Source organism: Pongo abelii, chromosome 11, assembly GCF_028885655.2.
Source record: "Pongo abelii isolate AG06213 chromosome 11, NHGRI_mPonAbe1-v2.0_pri, whole genome shotgun sequence".
Lineage (NCBI taxonomy): Eukaryota > Metazoa > Chordata > Mammalia > Primates > Hominidae > Pongo > Pongo abelii.
The window spans coordinates 89,020,722-89,034,711 of NC_071996.2; the positions used below are offsets into that span (position 1 = coordinate 89,020,722).

General features: G+C 36.1%; 1 long non-coding RNA gene across 4 annotated transcripts in view; it reads right to left on the bottom strand.

Annotated features, from left to right (window-relative positions):
- LOC129058066 (uncharacterized) overlaps positions 1–12,566 on the bottom strand; it is a 164,529-nt gene extending 151,963 nt beyond the window's left edge. For all 4 annotated transcript variants that reach the window (XR_008522895.1, XR_008522894.1, XR_008522897.1 and 1 more), the window contains exon 1: positions 8,825–12,566. This is a non-coding gene — a long non-coding RNA (uncharacterized LOC129058066). The remainder of the gene's footprint in view (positions 1–8,824) is intronic.
- Positions 12,567–13,990: the final 1,424 nt, after the last annotated feature.

A 13,990-nucleotide genomic window follows, 5' to 3' on the forward strand; every position in this document is an offset into this window, starting at 1 on the left:
ATATTAAAATAGATGGCATTTTTATAAAATGCAGCATATCTAAAGAAAAATTTGAATTTAAATGATTACATTTAGAATAGTAAGAAGCCATTTCCATTTGGTGGCCCTTGGAGTCTTTTTGTGAATCATTTGCACAGTATATAATGCTATTTGCACAGTATATATTTGCACAGTATATAATGCTATTATATAGTAGTATATAATGCTATTAGATATAGCATTATATAGTAGTATATAATGCTATTATATAGTAGTATATAATGCTATTATATAGTAGTATATAATGCTATTAGATATAGCATTATATAGTAGTATATAATGCTATTAGATAGTAGTATATAATGCTATTAGATAGTAGTATATAATGCTATTATATAGTATAGAATGTGCAGGTTTTCCCTCTTTCTTTTCCATCTCCACTGGAATTATACCACATATTGAAATTCAAGATAAGGGCATTGCTCTTGGATCAATGGGAAGCTGTGGAATTGCTTGCCAGGAGACAGTGTTTTCCCTTTGTTGTTACATGGCGCTTTTGTGTTATGCCTTCACATGCCATGCTTTTTATTATTAATTGACTGACCATAGGTAGTGCATTGGGAGGCATCACTCAAAATCCAGGCAGATAACATTTCTGAAATATAAGCAGATGATCTGAAAACTAGAAATCTATTTTAATACAAAATAATAGCTAGCTTGTGTCAACATATAATTTGGATAGAGGAAAGAAAGTTTGTTGATGGTACTGGCAAATAATTCATTTAAATGCAAAGTTGAACATAATTTGAAAGTATTTCATTTAGGATACTTGTGGCTCCATTTATGAAACAGTTTAACATTGCATGTCAGCTTTGACAATACAATTATGACAACATTATAACATAAATTGTATATGTTTAGTTTATCATTGTATATCAGCTTTGACAATAGGAGTATGACAACATTATAACATAAAATGTATAGGTGTCATTTGAAAAGCTATTATATGTTTCCTATAACTCACCATTAAAATCATCTGATCCTCTAGTATATTATAAAAGTAATACTTTGGTAATTTTTAATGTCTTCCACAATTATTAGTCTGTAGAAGTTTTCCCCTTCCTTTTCAATTGAATTTGGCAGTATAAATGATCTAAGAACATTTCTCCATTCATCAAGAATTTTAAATGTGCTTTTATTAAATTACACATAATAAAACATGGGCTCTATAGCCAGGACTGCTAGTTACTCAACTTTTTTCTTCAAAACCTTTGTCATCAGCAGTACTTACTTTATACTGCTTTTGACAAAAGCTAAAATAGTTAAAACATGCAAAGCTCTTAGACTAACTAGCATGGTAAAAATAACATGGACTCAAATAATCCTTGCTGTTGTTGTTGTTACTATTATTATTGCTTTTATTATCCTTTCCTAAGGTACAAATGCCTCAACATTTATCATATCACCTTTCTTATTTTTTTCTCTATTTTTTGTTGATTCATTGATTTACATTTTTGAAGATTTGTCTATTTCTCTTTTATTTCATAAGTAACAACTGTTAAGCTCATCCTTTTATTTCACCCTTTTTTGGTCATTTATATTAGCTGCGTTGATCAGTTAGAATGCTTTCTCCTGTAATTATCAGAAAACCCAACCCATACTAATGGAAACAATTAAGTGGATGTAGTGGCTCAGTTCCTGAAGTATTTGGAAGTAGGGGAGATTCGGGCATTGTTTGTCCAGGGCTCCAGCTCTATTTCTCTACAATTCCTTCAGCTCCACACTTGTCTCTTTTTTGGCTTCCTACTTAGGCTGGCTTTCCCTCATGATTTTGAGGTGTTCATGATTAGCAAACAAGGCTCCTCCAAGTAAAGACAGAGAAGGTTGTTTGCTACAACCATCAAATGAAGTATTCAAAGTCACTTTCATTAAACCATTTCTCAATCTACCATGACCAATGGGGAAACTATGAACTAATTGGCTTAGGCCTGAACCAATCACTGGCAAGAAAGATAGGCCCATCTATGGAAGCAAGCAAGGAAATAAGCCCCCAAAACAGAGTTACTACACCTGAGTGAGAAAGAAGTTAGTTTCAATTATCAGCCACGTGAATGAGCCTTCTTGGATGTTCCACCCCAGTTAAGCCTCTGAATAATATCAGACAGCATACATGGAGCTAAGTCTAGTCAATAATAGCTCAGGAGAGATAACAAAATAATTTTAAATTAAGAGTGTAAATCCATTTAGGTTAGGTAGGTTTTTACATAGTAAAGTAGTTGACAGTATTTTTCTATAGTTTCCATGATTTGTCTGTTTTTCTCTCCTTATATGCCTTTGAATGAAGAGATTTCTATTCACATACAGAAGCTGCTAATGGAGAATGTGCACATTGTCTTTGGTCCTCATCATTGACAATTTAAGGACTGGTTGAAGGATATACCACAATATCCCTAGCAGGTTGATATATCCAGCTTGCAACCTAAGTCTCACTATATCTTGAAGCATTCACCAGGAGTGGAGATGTAGCTACAATTTGGGATCCTTTCCTATATCTGCCTACTGATTATTTAACACTTAGAATAAAATGAGTACATGAAAAGGTGCAATTCTAGATCTCAGCCTCCCACACATTAATTACTTGAGGAGGCTATGAATCATTGCTGTTCTCATATATCTCTGCTTCCTATAGTCTGTCCTGAAATGTTTGTGTCTCTGACAATATAGAGGGGAAAAAAACCATCAGTAGCAAATATGGTGCAACAATTTTTAGTTCTCTCAGAAAAGTTATATTCAGGCCAAGCATAATGGCTCATGCCTGTAATCCAAAGGCTTTTTGTTTTTTTTTTTTTTTTTTGAGACAGAGTCTTGCTCTGTGGCCCAGGCTGGAGTGCAGTGGTGTGATCTCGGCTCACTGCAAGCTCTGCCTCCTGGGTTCACGCCATTCTCCTGCCTCAGCCTCCTGAGTAGCTGGGACTACAGACACCCACCACCATGCCTGGCTAATTTTTTTTGTATTTTTAGTAGAGATGGGTTTCACCGTGTTAGTCAGGATGGTCTGGATCTCCTGACATGACCCGCCCACCTTGGACTCCCAAAGTGCTGGGATTACAGGCGTGAGCCACCACGCCCGACCAATCCAAAGGCTTTGAGAGGCTGAGGTGGGAGGATTTTTTGAGGCTGGGATTTGGAGACCAGCCTTGACAAAATAGCAAGTTGTCTCTACAAAAATAAATAAGAAAAGCTAGCCAGGCATGGTGGTGCCCATCTGCAGTCCCAGCTACTCAGGAGGCTGAGATGGGAGGATCACCCGAGCCCAGGATTTTGAGGTTTCTGTGAGCTATGATCACGCCAGTGCACTCCAGCCTGGGCAACGAACCAAGCTGTTGGGGTGGCCAGACCCAACCAACACCAGGTCGTGGGGATGACAAAGTCCAGCGGAGTCAAAGGATTGAGAAAAAAGACAGTTTGAGAGAGAAAGGTGGGACACCAGGGGGCCATCGTGATCATGGAAGCTGTGAAGACCCTGAGCTCTGGAAGCCCACGCTATTTATTGGTAATCCAACAGAGAAACAGGTGGTGAGAATGTGGAGATCAAAAGCGCAGGCACATGATCTACAGTTGTGATGGTTTAGCATTTATATGGAACATGTTCTGCTACTTGAGATAATGGGACTAGGAGACTAGGAGGGCTAGAAGCAAGGAGCCAGCAAGTCTAGACACATTCCAGAGGACATTTTGCAAGCCCTGCCTCAGTTTTCCTCCCAACCCTCAGCTTTTTTCCCAACACAAGCAAAATCCTGTGCCTCAAAAAAAAGAAAAATAATATCATGCAGGAGAAAGAAAATATCATTTGGCGTAAACTTTGAATTTTTCTACCACTGCCAGAAAAAAATATAGAGGTGAAACAATCATCTTCCCACCTTCTCTTGAACTAATAGATTTGTTGTGCTCTGACAGTAAAGCACAGAGACTAGGGACAAATTCCAATGATGCCACTGGTGACAATTTCTCCCAAAATCTGGTCATAGGTTGACTAAGTTTTAGTTTTTGTTGTTGAATGTTTAATATTATCTGTGACTTCTTAAATTCTTCCACTGAAGTTAGAAAAACAGACAATCAGATTAGAATGTTGAATCATACTTCTTATAGATACTATAATGGTTAATACTGAGTGTCAAGTTGATTGGTTTGAAGGATACAAAGTATTAATCCTGGGTGTGTCTGTGAGGGTGTTGACAAAGGAGATTAACATTTGAGTCAGTAGGCTGGAGGAGGCAGACCCACCCTGAATCTGGTGGGCACCATCTAATCAGTTTCCAGTGAATATAAAGCAGGCAGAAAAACTTGAAAAGGCAAGACTGGCCTAGCCTCCCAGCCTACATCTTTCTCCTGTGCTGATGCTTCCTGCCCTCCAACATCGGACTCCAAGTTCTTCAGTGTTGAGACTTGGACTGGCTCACCTTGCTCCTCAAGCTTGCAGACAGCTTATGTGCAACTTCACAATTGTGTAAGTTAATACTTAATAAACTCCCCTTTATATATATATATGTGTATATATATGTGTGTGTATATATATATATTTATGTGTGTGTATACATATATAATGTGTATGTATATGTGTGTGTGTGTGTGTGTATATATATATATATCCTATAGTCCTGTCCCTCTAGAGAACCCTAATACAGGTATATAGCATTTTAAATTTTCTATTTGTCTCTATTTTCTTCTTATATAGAATAATTTAAAACTATATATGAATATATGTTAATTTAATAGATATTTTTTAAAAATTTTATCAATATATGTTGATATATATGTAAATATTAATTATATTACATTCATATTGATATATATGATATATTCATATACCAGTATGAATGAAAGAAAGAAGAGACAAAGAAGGATGGAGGGAGGGAGAAAGGAATAAAGAAGAGGAAATACAGTAAGTAGTAGGTAGAGAGATAGGAAGTTTTGAGGAAGACAATTTTCATATCATAAGTTCCAGTGGTTCATATTTCCTTGTATTTACTGTATCCTTCCCTGTATAAATGACTGTTTTGTGTATTTTTTAAACAGCTTTATTGAGTTATAATTGAAACACAAAAACCGCATATATTTAATGTATATAATTTGATGAATTTCACATATGCATATATCCATGAAACCATCACCATATCCATCACTTTCAAAAGTTTTATTGTGGCCAGGGCACATTGGCTCATGCCTGTAATCCCAGCACTTTGGGAGGCCAAGGCAGGCGGATCACCTGAGGTCAGGAGTTTGAGATCAGCCTGGCCAACATGGGGAAACCTCATCTTACTAAAAATACAAAATTAGCCAGGCCTGGTGGTGCATGCCTGTAATCCCAGCTACTTGGGAGGCTGTGGCAGAAGAATCACTTGAACCCGGGAGGCAGAGGTTGCAGTGAGCCAAGATCATGCCACTGCACTCCAGCCTGGGCAGCAAGAGCAAAACTCTGTCCCCCTCACCACAAAAAAAAGTTTTATTGTGTCCCTTTATTTATTATTTTATTTATTTGTGCTAAGAACATTTAACATGGGATCTACCTTCTTAATTTTGTAAGTGCACAATACAGTATTGTTGACTACAGGCACCATGTTATACAGCAGATCTCTGGAACTAATAAAACTTTTACCAATAGAAAAACAATTCCTCATTTTTTTCTTCTCCCCAGCACCTGGAAACTACCCCTATATTCTCTGCTTCTGGGAGTTTGACTATTTTAGGTATATCATGTAAATGAAATCATGCAGTATTTGTCCTTCTGTGACAAGTTTATTTCATTTAACATAATATCCTCCAGATTTTTTATGCTGTCACAAATGGCAAAAGTTCCTTCTTTGTTGAGATTGAAGAATATTTCATTGTGTATATAGACCATATGTAAATGATTATTTTGTTCTCATTAGGACTGGTTCCAGAAACAAATCTGATACAGATTTGTTTTCAATAATTCATGCTATTTTTATCTCCCACTCTTCAGTTTTTCTGAATCTCTGGAATTAACCCACTCCTTCAATGTTCTTCAGCCCCATAGTATATTGTTTTGGCCCCATCCTATGCTCTGGACATTTACTCCACCTCCTCTGGCTGCTTCCCAGGAGAGCCTGTTTTCTGAGAGCTGATAGGAGCTGGTGAACATGCCAGTCTATGTGTTCCTCATGATCATATGTTAACAAGCTAATCCTGAACATGCTAATAAAATTATCTTCATTAGAAGGTACTTTAAAATGATTAACATGTGTAATTTAATACAGTCAAGGCTATTTGATAGAGTACCTTTTGAGAAAATATAACAAAGATGTCTTTTTTATACTTTATTTTATACTCTTTTTTTAATAAGTTCCAAATTATAATACTCATAAAGTTAAGAGTTTTAAACAACGTGGGAAGACTGTAGAAGGAGACATTTGCAGTTAAAACTGGCATTTTGATATTCTTCTAATTTTTGCAAACTCTGTTATACCTGGGGCCAATCTAACTACAGGCATCAATGACACAAAAATGAAACTGGAAATGTGATAAACTTCAAACTTCTTTAGTTTCTTCTTTACTTTTACTCTTCCTCCATTTTGTGTGTGTGTGTGTGTGTACATATGAGTTTAGAATATATGTGTATATATATGAATTTATAAACCCATATGTAAAATTTAAAAAGCTTTAAAGAGAATATATCTTGCCAGTAGCATACATCAAACCTTCTCTTTTTTTTTTTTTTTGAGAAAAAAATAAAAACGTCTATATGTGCCTTCTAATGGATCAAATACTCGAAAAGAAAATAAATAATAAAGACAAAACAGTTGGTATTGAAGGAAGTCTACTACTAAAACAGAATCTGAAAAGAGAATTGTAGGCACGATCTAGAGAAACAAATCCACAGATAATATGTAATCTTATAAAATAACAATGTTGGCTTTATTGTTTCAGAAATCATAAGCTACCTCTTCCATTGTGGCACTTGCTTGAGGCAGAAATATGGTAGGGGCAACAAAATGTTAAGTGATGCTTTATTACAGGTGACTGTTGGCCCTCTAGGTATAGTCATTTTTATATTTTTCAACTTGCCCAAGGTGGGAAGATTCCTTGAGTCAGATAATTTTTAAAAATATTTTTCAAAGATATCAAACAAAATTTTTCATTTCTAAATTATTCTGGTAAAAAAAATAGTCAAAATAAGAAATACTTAAAAATAAAGAAATAAAATCCTAAACTTCATAGCTTTTTATTTTTTAAGAGACAGGGTCTTGCTCTGTCATCCAGGCTGGAGTTCAGGGAAGTTATCATAGCTTGCCAAATCCTCAAACTCCTTCTCAAGCGATCCTCCCCACCTCAGCCTCACAAGTAGCTGGGACTACAGGTGTGTATCACCACATCTGACTAATTTTTTTTTTTTTTTTTTTTTTTTTTTTTTTGTAGAGACAGGATCTCACTATGTTGCCTAGGCTGTTGTTGAACTCCTAGACTCAAGCCATCCTCCCACCTCAGCCTCCCAAAGTGCTGGAATAATACATATGAGCCCCTGAGTTCCGCCTCATAGCTTCTTTAAATACTATCTTAGTTTGGGTTCCCAAAGCAGACCTTTAGACAAGATTTAAGTGCACATGGTTTATTTGGGATGTGATCCCAATTAGTAAGGTATAAGAATGGCCAAGTAAGAAAGCAAAAGAAGAAAGTCAATAAAGAGTGTTTGCTGCTAATATGGTGATTGGCCTTCAGTTCCAGCACTAAACTTTCTGAGGGAACATAGAAAGCATCTCAGAAGTTGCCTATTACAGTTCTGAGGCATTTATTTGCCAACTTTAATTTTTCATTGATTATGGTCACATTTGCTCTCTACCTGCTAAGTAGAGGAATGCAATAGGGATCAGTGCTTAGCATGTTTGCTTGCAAGTTACCTCTCAAGTGAGTTGAAGAGATATGAACAAGACACCATGTCTGCTACAAATAGGCTTAATTCATTATGCTTTAAAATAGACCTGCTTTAGGTACATGCTTCATAATATAACAGTTTTTCAATTTTGATAAGAATATATGCTTATGTTACTGATGTTTCATGCAGGTCTTAATACATATTAAATAGTTTTTGATAATTCTTGGATGATTAATATATCTTTTACACTTTTTGCCTGCTCTGTGCCTAAAAGGTTGACATTTTCTTCTAACCCCCATCAGGCAATTATCTCATTAAACTCTCCAGGTTCTGGTAACCCTTCCCTTCCCTGGTGCCTTCAGGCCTAGGTTTGGCAAAGCTTGCTGCTGTTACTAGCTTCAGCATGCTGCACATTGTTGCTTTTCATAACTCTTGCCCAAAACTTTGTAAATATTTTTATTATATTTTTCTCAGTTATCCAGCCCAAGTGTGGCATTTGTCTAAAACACAGTAATAAAATTCATACATACCGTGAAATGCAAGATGTAGAGAATATAAAATAAATATTGCCCTCTCTTTACTAGGGGCAACATATGTAGCTGACACAGGTTAGAAGCATATAATGCAAGATAAACATATTTATGTTGCAGAACTCCCAGAATCAAATCTGGAAAAACTACCCTTATTCAGAGAAATGTAACATAAGCATGAATGAGTACTCTGGCAGGACTTAAAAAATATGTTTAAATCTACAAGTAGATCAGACTTTTTAAACACCAGATGAAAAGACTCTGAGATACTAAAGATTAATTTCATATTTGTAAAAATAAATCAATAATAAAATAAAAGTAATTATCTAATAATGAGCCACATCTCATTATTTCAAAGGATGGACACTCAAAAGGTGCTACTTGAGTAACTTTGTGCATCCTACTTGCTATATTTCTGCATTACCTGCATGGATGACAGAGAATTCCGTCTTCATCTTTGGAAGTATTGTTAACTTGAAGGGCCTGAAAATCACAGGACTCCACCCTCAATCTGCAACTACATGAAAAAATGGCAGAAAGAATAACATATTTTGTCTTCTTTTAACCAATAACAAACTCCCCACTTAGCCCTACAACCACTACACCAGGAGATATAAATTTAATACCATCAATTACCAAAAAAAAATACTAGTTAGGGACTTAACATTTTGTAATTGACAAAGCTATTCCAAGCTGGCCTACACAATAAAGGACATATTTCGATCCACATAAATAAAACTCCAGTACCAGGTCTAGATTCGAGAAAGTTATATTCCAGTGGCGAAAACCATGTCACCATAAATCCAGCTTCTTTTTGACTTTGTACTCTCCCCCTCATTGGTGTCTTTAATCCTCAAGCCACACATTGCCTTTCATCCACCATCCGTACAAGATTGATATTATTCCTCTGTGATCAATAATGGCTGCTACAGTTCCAGCCCTCACATACTAACACTTCATTATCCTGGGAAATGGGGTCTCTTTTTCCTCTCATACAAAGTTCTGGAATTCACTAACCTCTCAGTATCTCCAGATGTGGCATGTACCCTGCCCTGATCTAATCAGTGTATGCAGTTGAATGTGACTTAATGATATGGTAAAAGCAATGGAGATCTGTCCTTGAGCTAACTCATATAAATGAAAATCAAAGAAACGTTAATTCTGTAAAGGGAAATTGAGGCACTACTGGTGAGAAAGAAGGGAATAAGAACTGGGTAAAGAACGAACACATTTCTCCTACAAAGTAGAAAATATGAGAATTTGGAAACAGTTCTAAGTGTATAAATTAGTCAAGTATAACCAGAATAACCCTTAACTTATTGTCCAAACAAACCCAAAGCATTTTTGAGAGCGAAAGTAGATGCTGCACATTGTGCACATGTACCCTAAAACTTAAAGTATAATAATAAATAAAAGAAAGTAGATGCTATTAATAATTAGGCCAGCAGAAAAGTTGTAAGTCAGGACAGTCTCAGACAAACTGGGAAGCATACCATCCTTGAAGCTCCAGATCCTTCTCTCTAACTGCTGCCATTTCTACTTCAATGTTTCACAGATACATAAAATTAAACATGATTAAATCAATATATTCTCTTCCAAACTTAGTCCCCTTCTAGCCTTCCCTTTGTGAGTGATACCACCATCCATCTAGAAGCACAATGCAAACCTGGCAGAGTTAGCCTTGACACAACCTCCTTCCTGTTATTCTTCATCCAGTCCATCACATCTACCTTGTAAAATACTTTAAATCATCCAAACTCCCCATCTACACTGCAATGTCTCAAGGCCACTTTTTCATCACCTTGTAATGGGACTAGAGTAATAACCATCTAAGCGCTCTCAACATTTATTTTTGTCTTTATTCCAATCTAAATAAGTCATTTCAAAACACAAATGTCATCAAGTCAACTACTTGTTTAAAACATTCAATGATTTCTTATTGATCTTGGAAACCAATGCAATGTTCATATTGAGACACGATCTGGCTGTACCTGCCTTTATTACCTGTCTCCCTCTACTGCCCCTGCTCCTTTTTATCCATCTCCAGCCACATTAGTTATTGTTCATTTTCTCACACATGCTTTATTAGTTTGTCAGGGAAGCCATAACAAAGTACCAAAACCTGGGAGGCTTAAAACAGAAATTTATGATCCTCTGGTTCTGGAGGCTAGAGGTCTGAAATCAAGGTATCAGCAGAGCCATGATCCCTCTGAAACTTGTAGGGACGAATTGCCTGTTTCTAGCGTCTGATGGTTGTTGGCAATCATTGATGTTACTTGGTTTTCAGCTTTAGCATTTCACTCTCTAACACCATCATAACATGACATTCTTTCTTCATGTGTCTCTGCTCCTGCATCTCTTCTCCTCTTCTTATGACACCAGTCAGTTTGGATTAAGGGTCCATCCTATTCCAGTATGACCTAATCCTAACAAATAATTATGCCTGCACTGACCCCCTATTTCCAAATAGAGCACATTCTGAGGTACTTGCAGTTAGAACTTCAACATAACTTTTGTGGGGATAAAATTCAACCCATAACACAGGCTCTATTTCCTTCAGCCACAGACTCTGCACAGGCTGTTCCTTCTGCAGGAAACGTTCTTCTCCCAATGTTTGCTTGGTTGGTTTTTATTTATCCTTCAATCTCAACTCAAAAGTCACTTCGCTGGGGGAGATTTCTCTTACACAGCATGAAAGTCAACTTTCCCCATTATATACTGTCTCTATACCCCATGTCTATTCTTCATAAGAATTATCACAATTATATTTGTACTTATTATTTATGATTTTTTTTTCCCCGAGACAGAGTCTCGCTCTGTCGCCCACGCTGGAGTGTAGTGGCCCAATCTCAGCTCACTGCAAACTCCGCCTCCCGAGTTCACGCCATTCTCCTGCCTCAGCCTCCCCACGCCTGCTATTTTTTTTTTTTTTTTTTTTTTTTGTATTTTTAGTAGAGACGCAGTTTAACCATGTTATCCAGGATGGTCTCGATCTTCTGACTTCGTGATCTGCCCGCCTCGGCCTCCCAAAGTGCTGGGATTACAGGCATGAGTCACCACACCCAGCTGATCTTATGTATTATTTACCCTAATGCCTGGCATAAGCACAAAGCAGGCATTCAATGCATATTTATTGATTTAAGTAATGAACGAAGGCATAAAAATAAGGACTTGTTTTCTGATAGCACAAATTGGACTAGAAAAATTTACATTTTGGCAACTTTAGCTTAATGCTCCTGAACACAGGAAATTAGTAGTCTTTAAAGATTTCCTAAATTCTAAGATTTTATTATATTTTTGGCACTTTTATTCTTTTCCTCTTGATTCATCTCTTAGTGCCCTTGGCATGTTTAATACTCTGGAGTCTTGACACTGTAGTCTCTCTTTTCTGACATGATTTATTTTTATTTTGGTTTTAAATTCTTTAATACAAGAGGCAAAAATCAAAGAAAATGGTTATTTGTAACTCTATTGTAAGGTATATTGTACACTTATGAAGTGTCAAAATAAACTAAAACTCTGAAATTATATGAAGAGCTGCCAAAGCAATTTGTTTTCAATCTATCCATTGTGTTTAGTATGTTATCATTTTCTTTACTTGTGTTAAAACTTTCTTTTGTCAAGATTCTATGTTGACACAATTGAGTAATGCAGAGTACATAAGATTTTCCACTGAGAGTACACAGTACACTTTCATCTTCACAGTCTCATATTACCTCAGCATGTAACGGGGCAATTCTATTTAAATTAGAATACACATTCTTTCAGCTTTAGTTTGTCCTATGTATCACTGAAATAGTTTACCATAAATCTTATGTTTTAGTTCTAAAACACAATCTGTTGAAATTTTTGTCTGATTCTTTTTATTTGTTGTTATACTAGTGCCAACTGACATGAACAACCCAGCTTACTGCAGCAAAACAGATAATATAGAGGAGAAGGAAACCAAGAGACAAGGTGAAGAATATGTAATATTCTGAAGACCTAAGCCATGATGATGTTTCTGGGACTAAACTTAGATTAAAGAATCTACTTCTTCTTCATTTGTTTTCTGTATACTTTGTTATTCCTTTCAACTTAAATTATTTTCTAATGAAATGTTCTGCTTACATTTTTTACCCTCCTACAATGAGACAAATAATAAATTCATGAATATTGCTTGCATAATAGGGGACAAATATATATAATGCATATATTATATAATGTATATATAATGTCTTTTAAATAATAAAGGAAAAAGTAGTTTCTAAATCTATACACTTTCATTGAAAGCAACCTTAGAGATTAAAAAAATGAGGCTGGGCATGGTGGCTCATGCCTGTAATCCCAGCACTTTGGGAGGCCAAGGCAGGTGGATAACCTGAGGTCAGGAGTTCAACACCAGCCTGACATGTGGTGAAACCCTGTCTCCACTAAAAGTACAAAAAATTAGCTGGGCATGGTGGCATACGCCTATAATCCCAGCTACTCAGGAGGCTGAGGCAGGAGAATCACTTGAACCTGGGAGGTGGAGGTTGCAGTGAGCCAAGATTGCGTCATTGCACTCCAGCCTGGGAGACAAGAGTGAAAGTCTGTCCCCCCCCCAAAAAAATGCTATTTCTTTCAAGACTCCATTTCAGCTACATATTAAATGATACATATTAAATGATAAAGAGTATTTCTGTCATGTCAAGATATCATAGATTTATAAATTGGCTGCCTTTGTCTTCAGATATTAGTATGCTGAAGTTTCTTCATAGTGTGAATTTCAGGATGCTGAAGAGATATATCTACCATCATTATGTCTATAACATACTTCAATATTTTATTCTGAAAACTGAACACAATAACACATGCCTATTATCTTATTTATTCCTATCATACTCTGAAGTTAAATGTTCATAAATATCTGGCCATTTTTATTTTTCTTCCTATTTTAGAATGTTTTCATCTTCACTTTATAACATACGTAGTTTCTGTAGATTCTAATATATACACAAACTTGAATAAATATATACTGTTTATTAATTAATAGCCCACCTTGAGGTATTAACTTTAAGTTTAAATATATAGAATGTGCCAAAACAATGGTTTAAAGTTGAACATCTCTAGACTATTTTTAACTTGAGTTTGCATACTACATATACCTCATAACTGTATTTGATTTCTGAATTTCACTTTTATTTCAATCGTATTATTTTCTTACGGGAAAAAAATTTCAGTAGTTTCTTACAGCCACCTAAGTTAAAAGTAAACCTCTCTGGCTAGTTTTCAATGCTCTCTAAATAACAGGCTTACTCCAAGCAGATATGCGATATGGTTTGGCTGTGACCCACTCAAATCTCATTTTGAATTGTAGTTTCTATAATCCCCCTATGTGTCGTGGGAGGGACCTAGTGGGAGGTAATTAAATCATGGGGACAGTTAACTCCATGCTGCGGTTCTCTTGATAGTGAGTCCTCACAAGATCTTATGGTTTCATAAGGGGCTTTCCCCTCTTTTGCTCGGCACTTCTCCTTCCTGGCATCATGCGAATAAGGATGTGCTTGCTTCCCCTTTTGCCATGATTGTAAGTTTCCTGAGGCCTCCTCAGCCATATGAAACTGTGAAT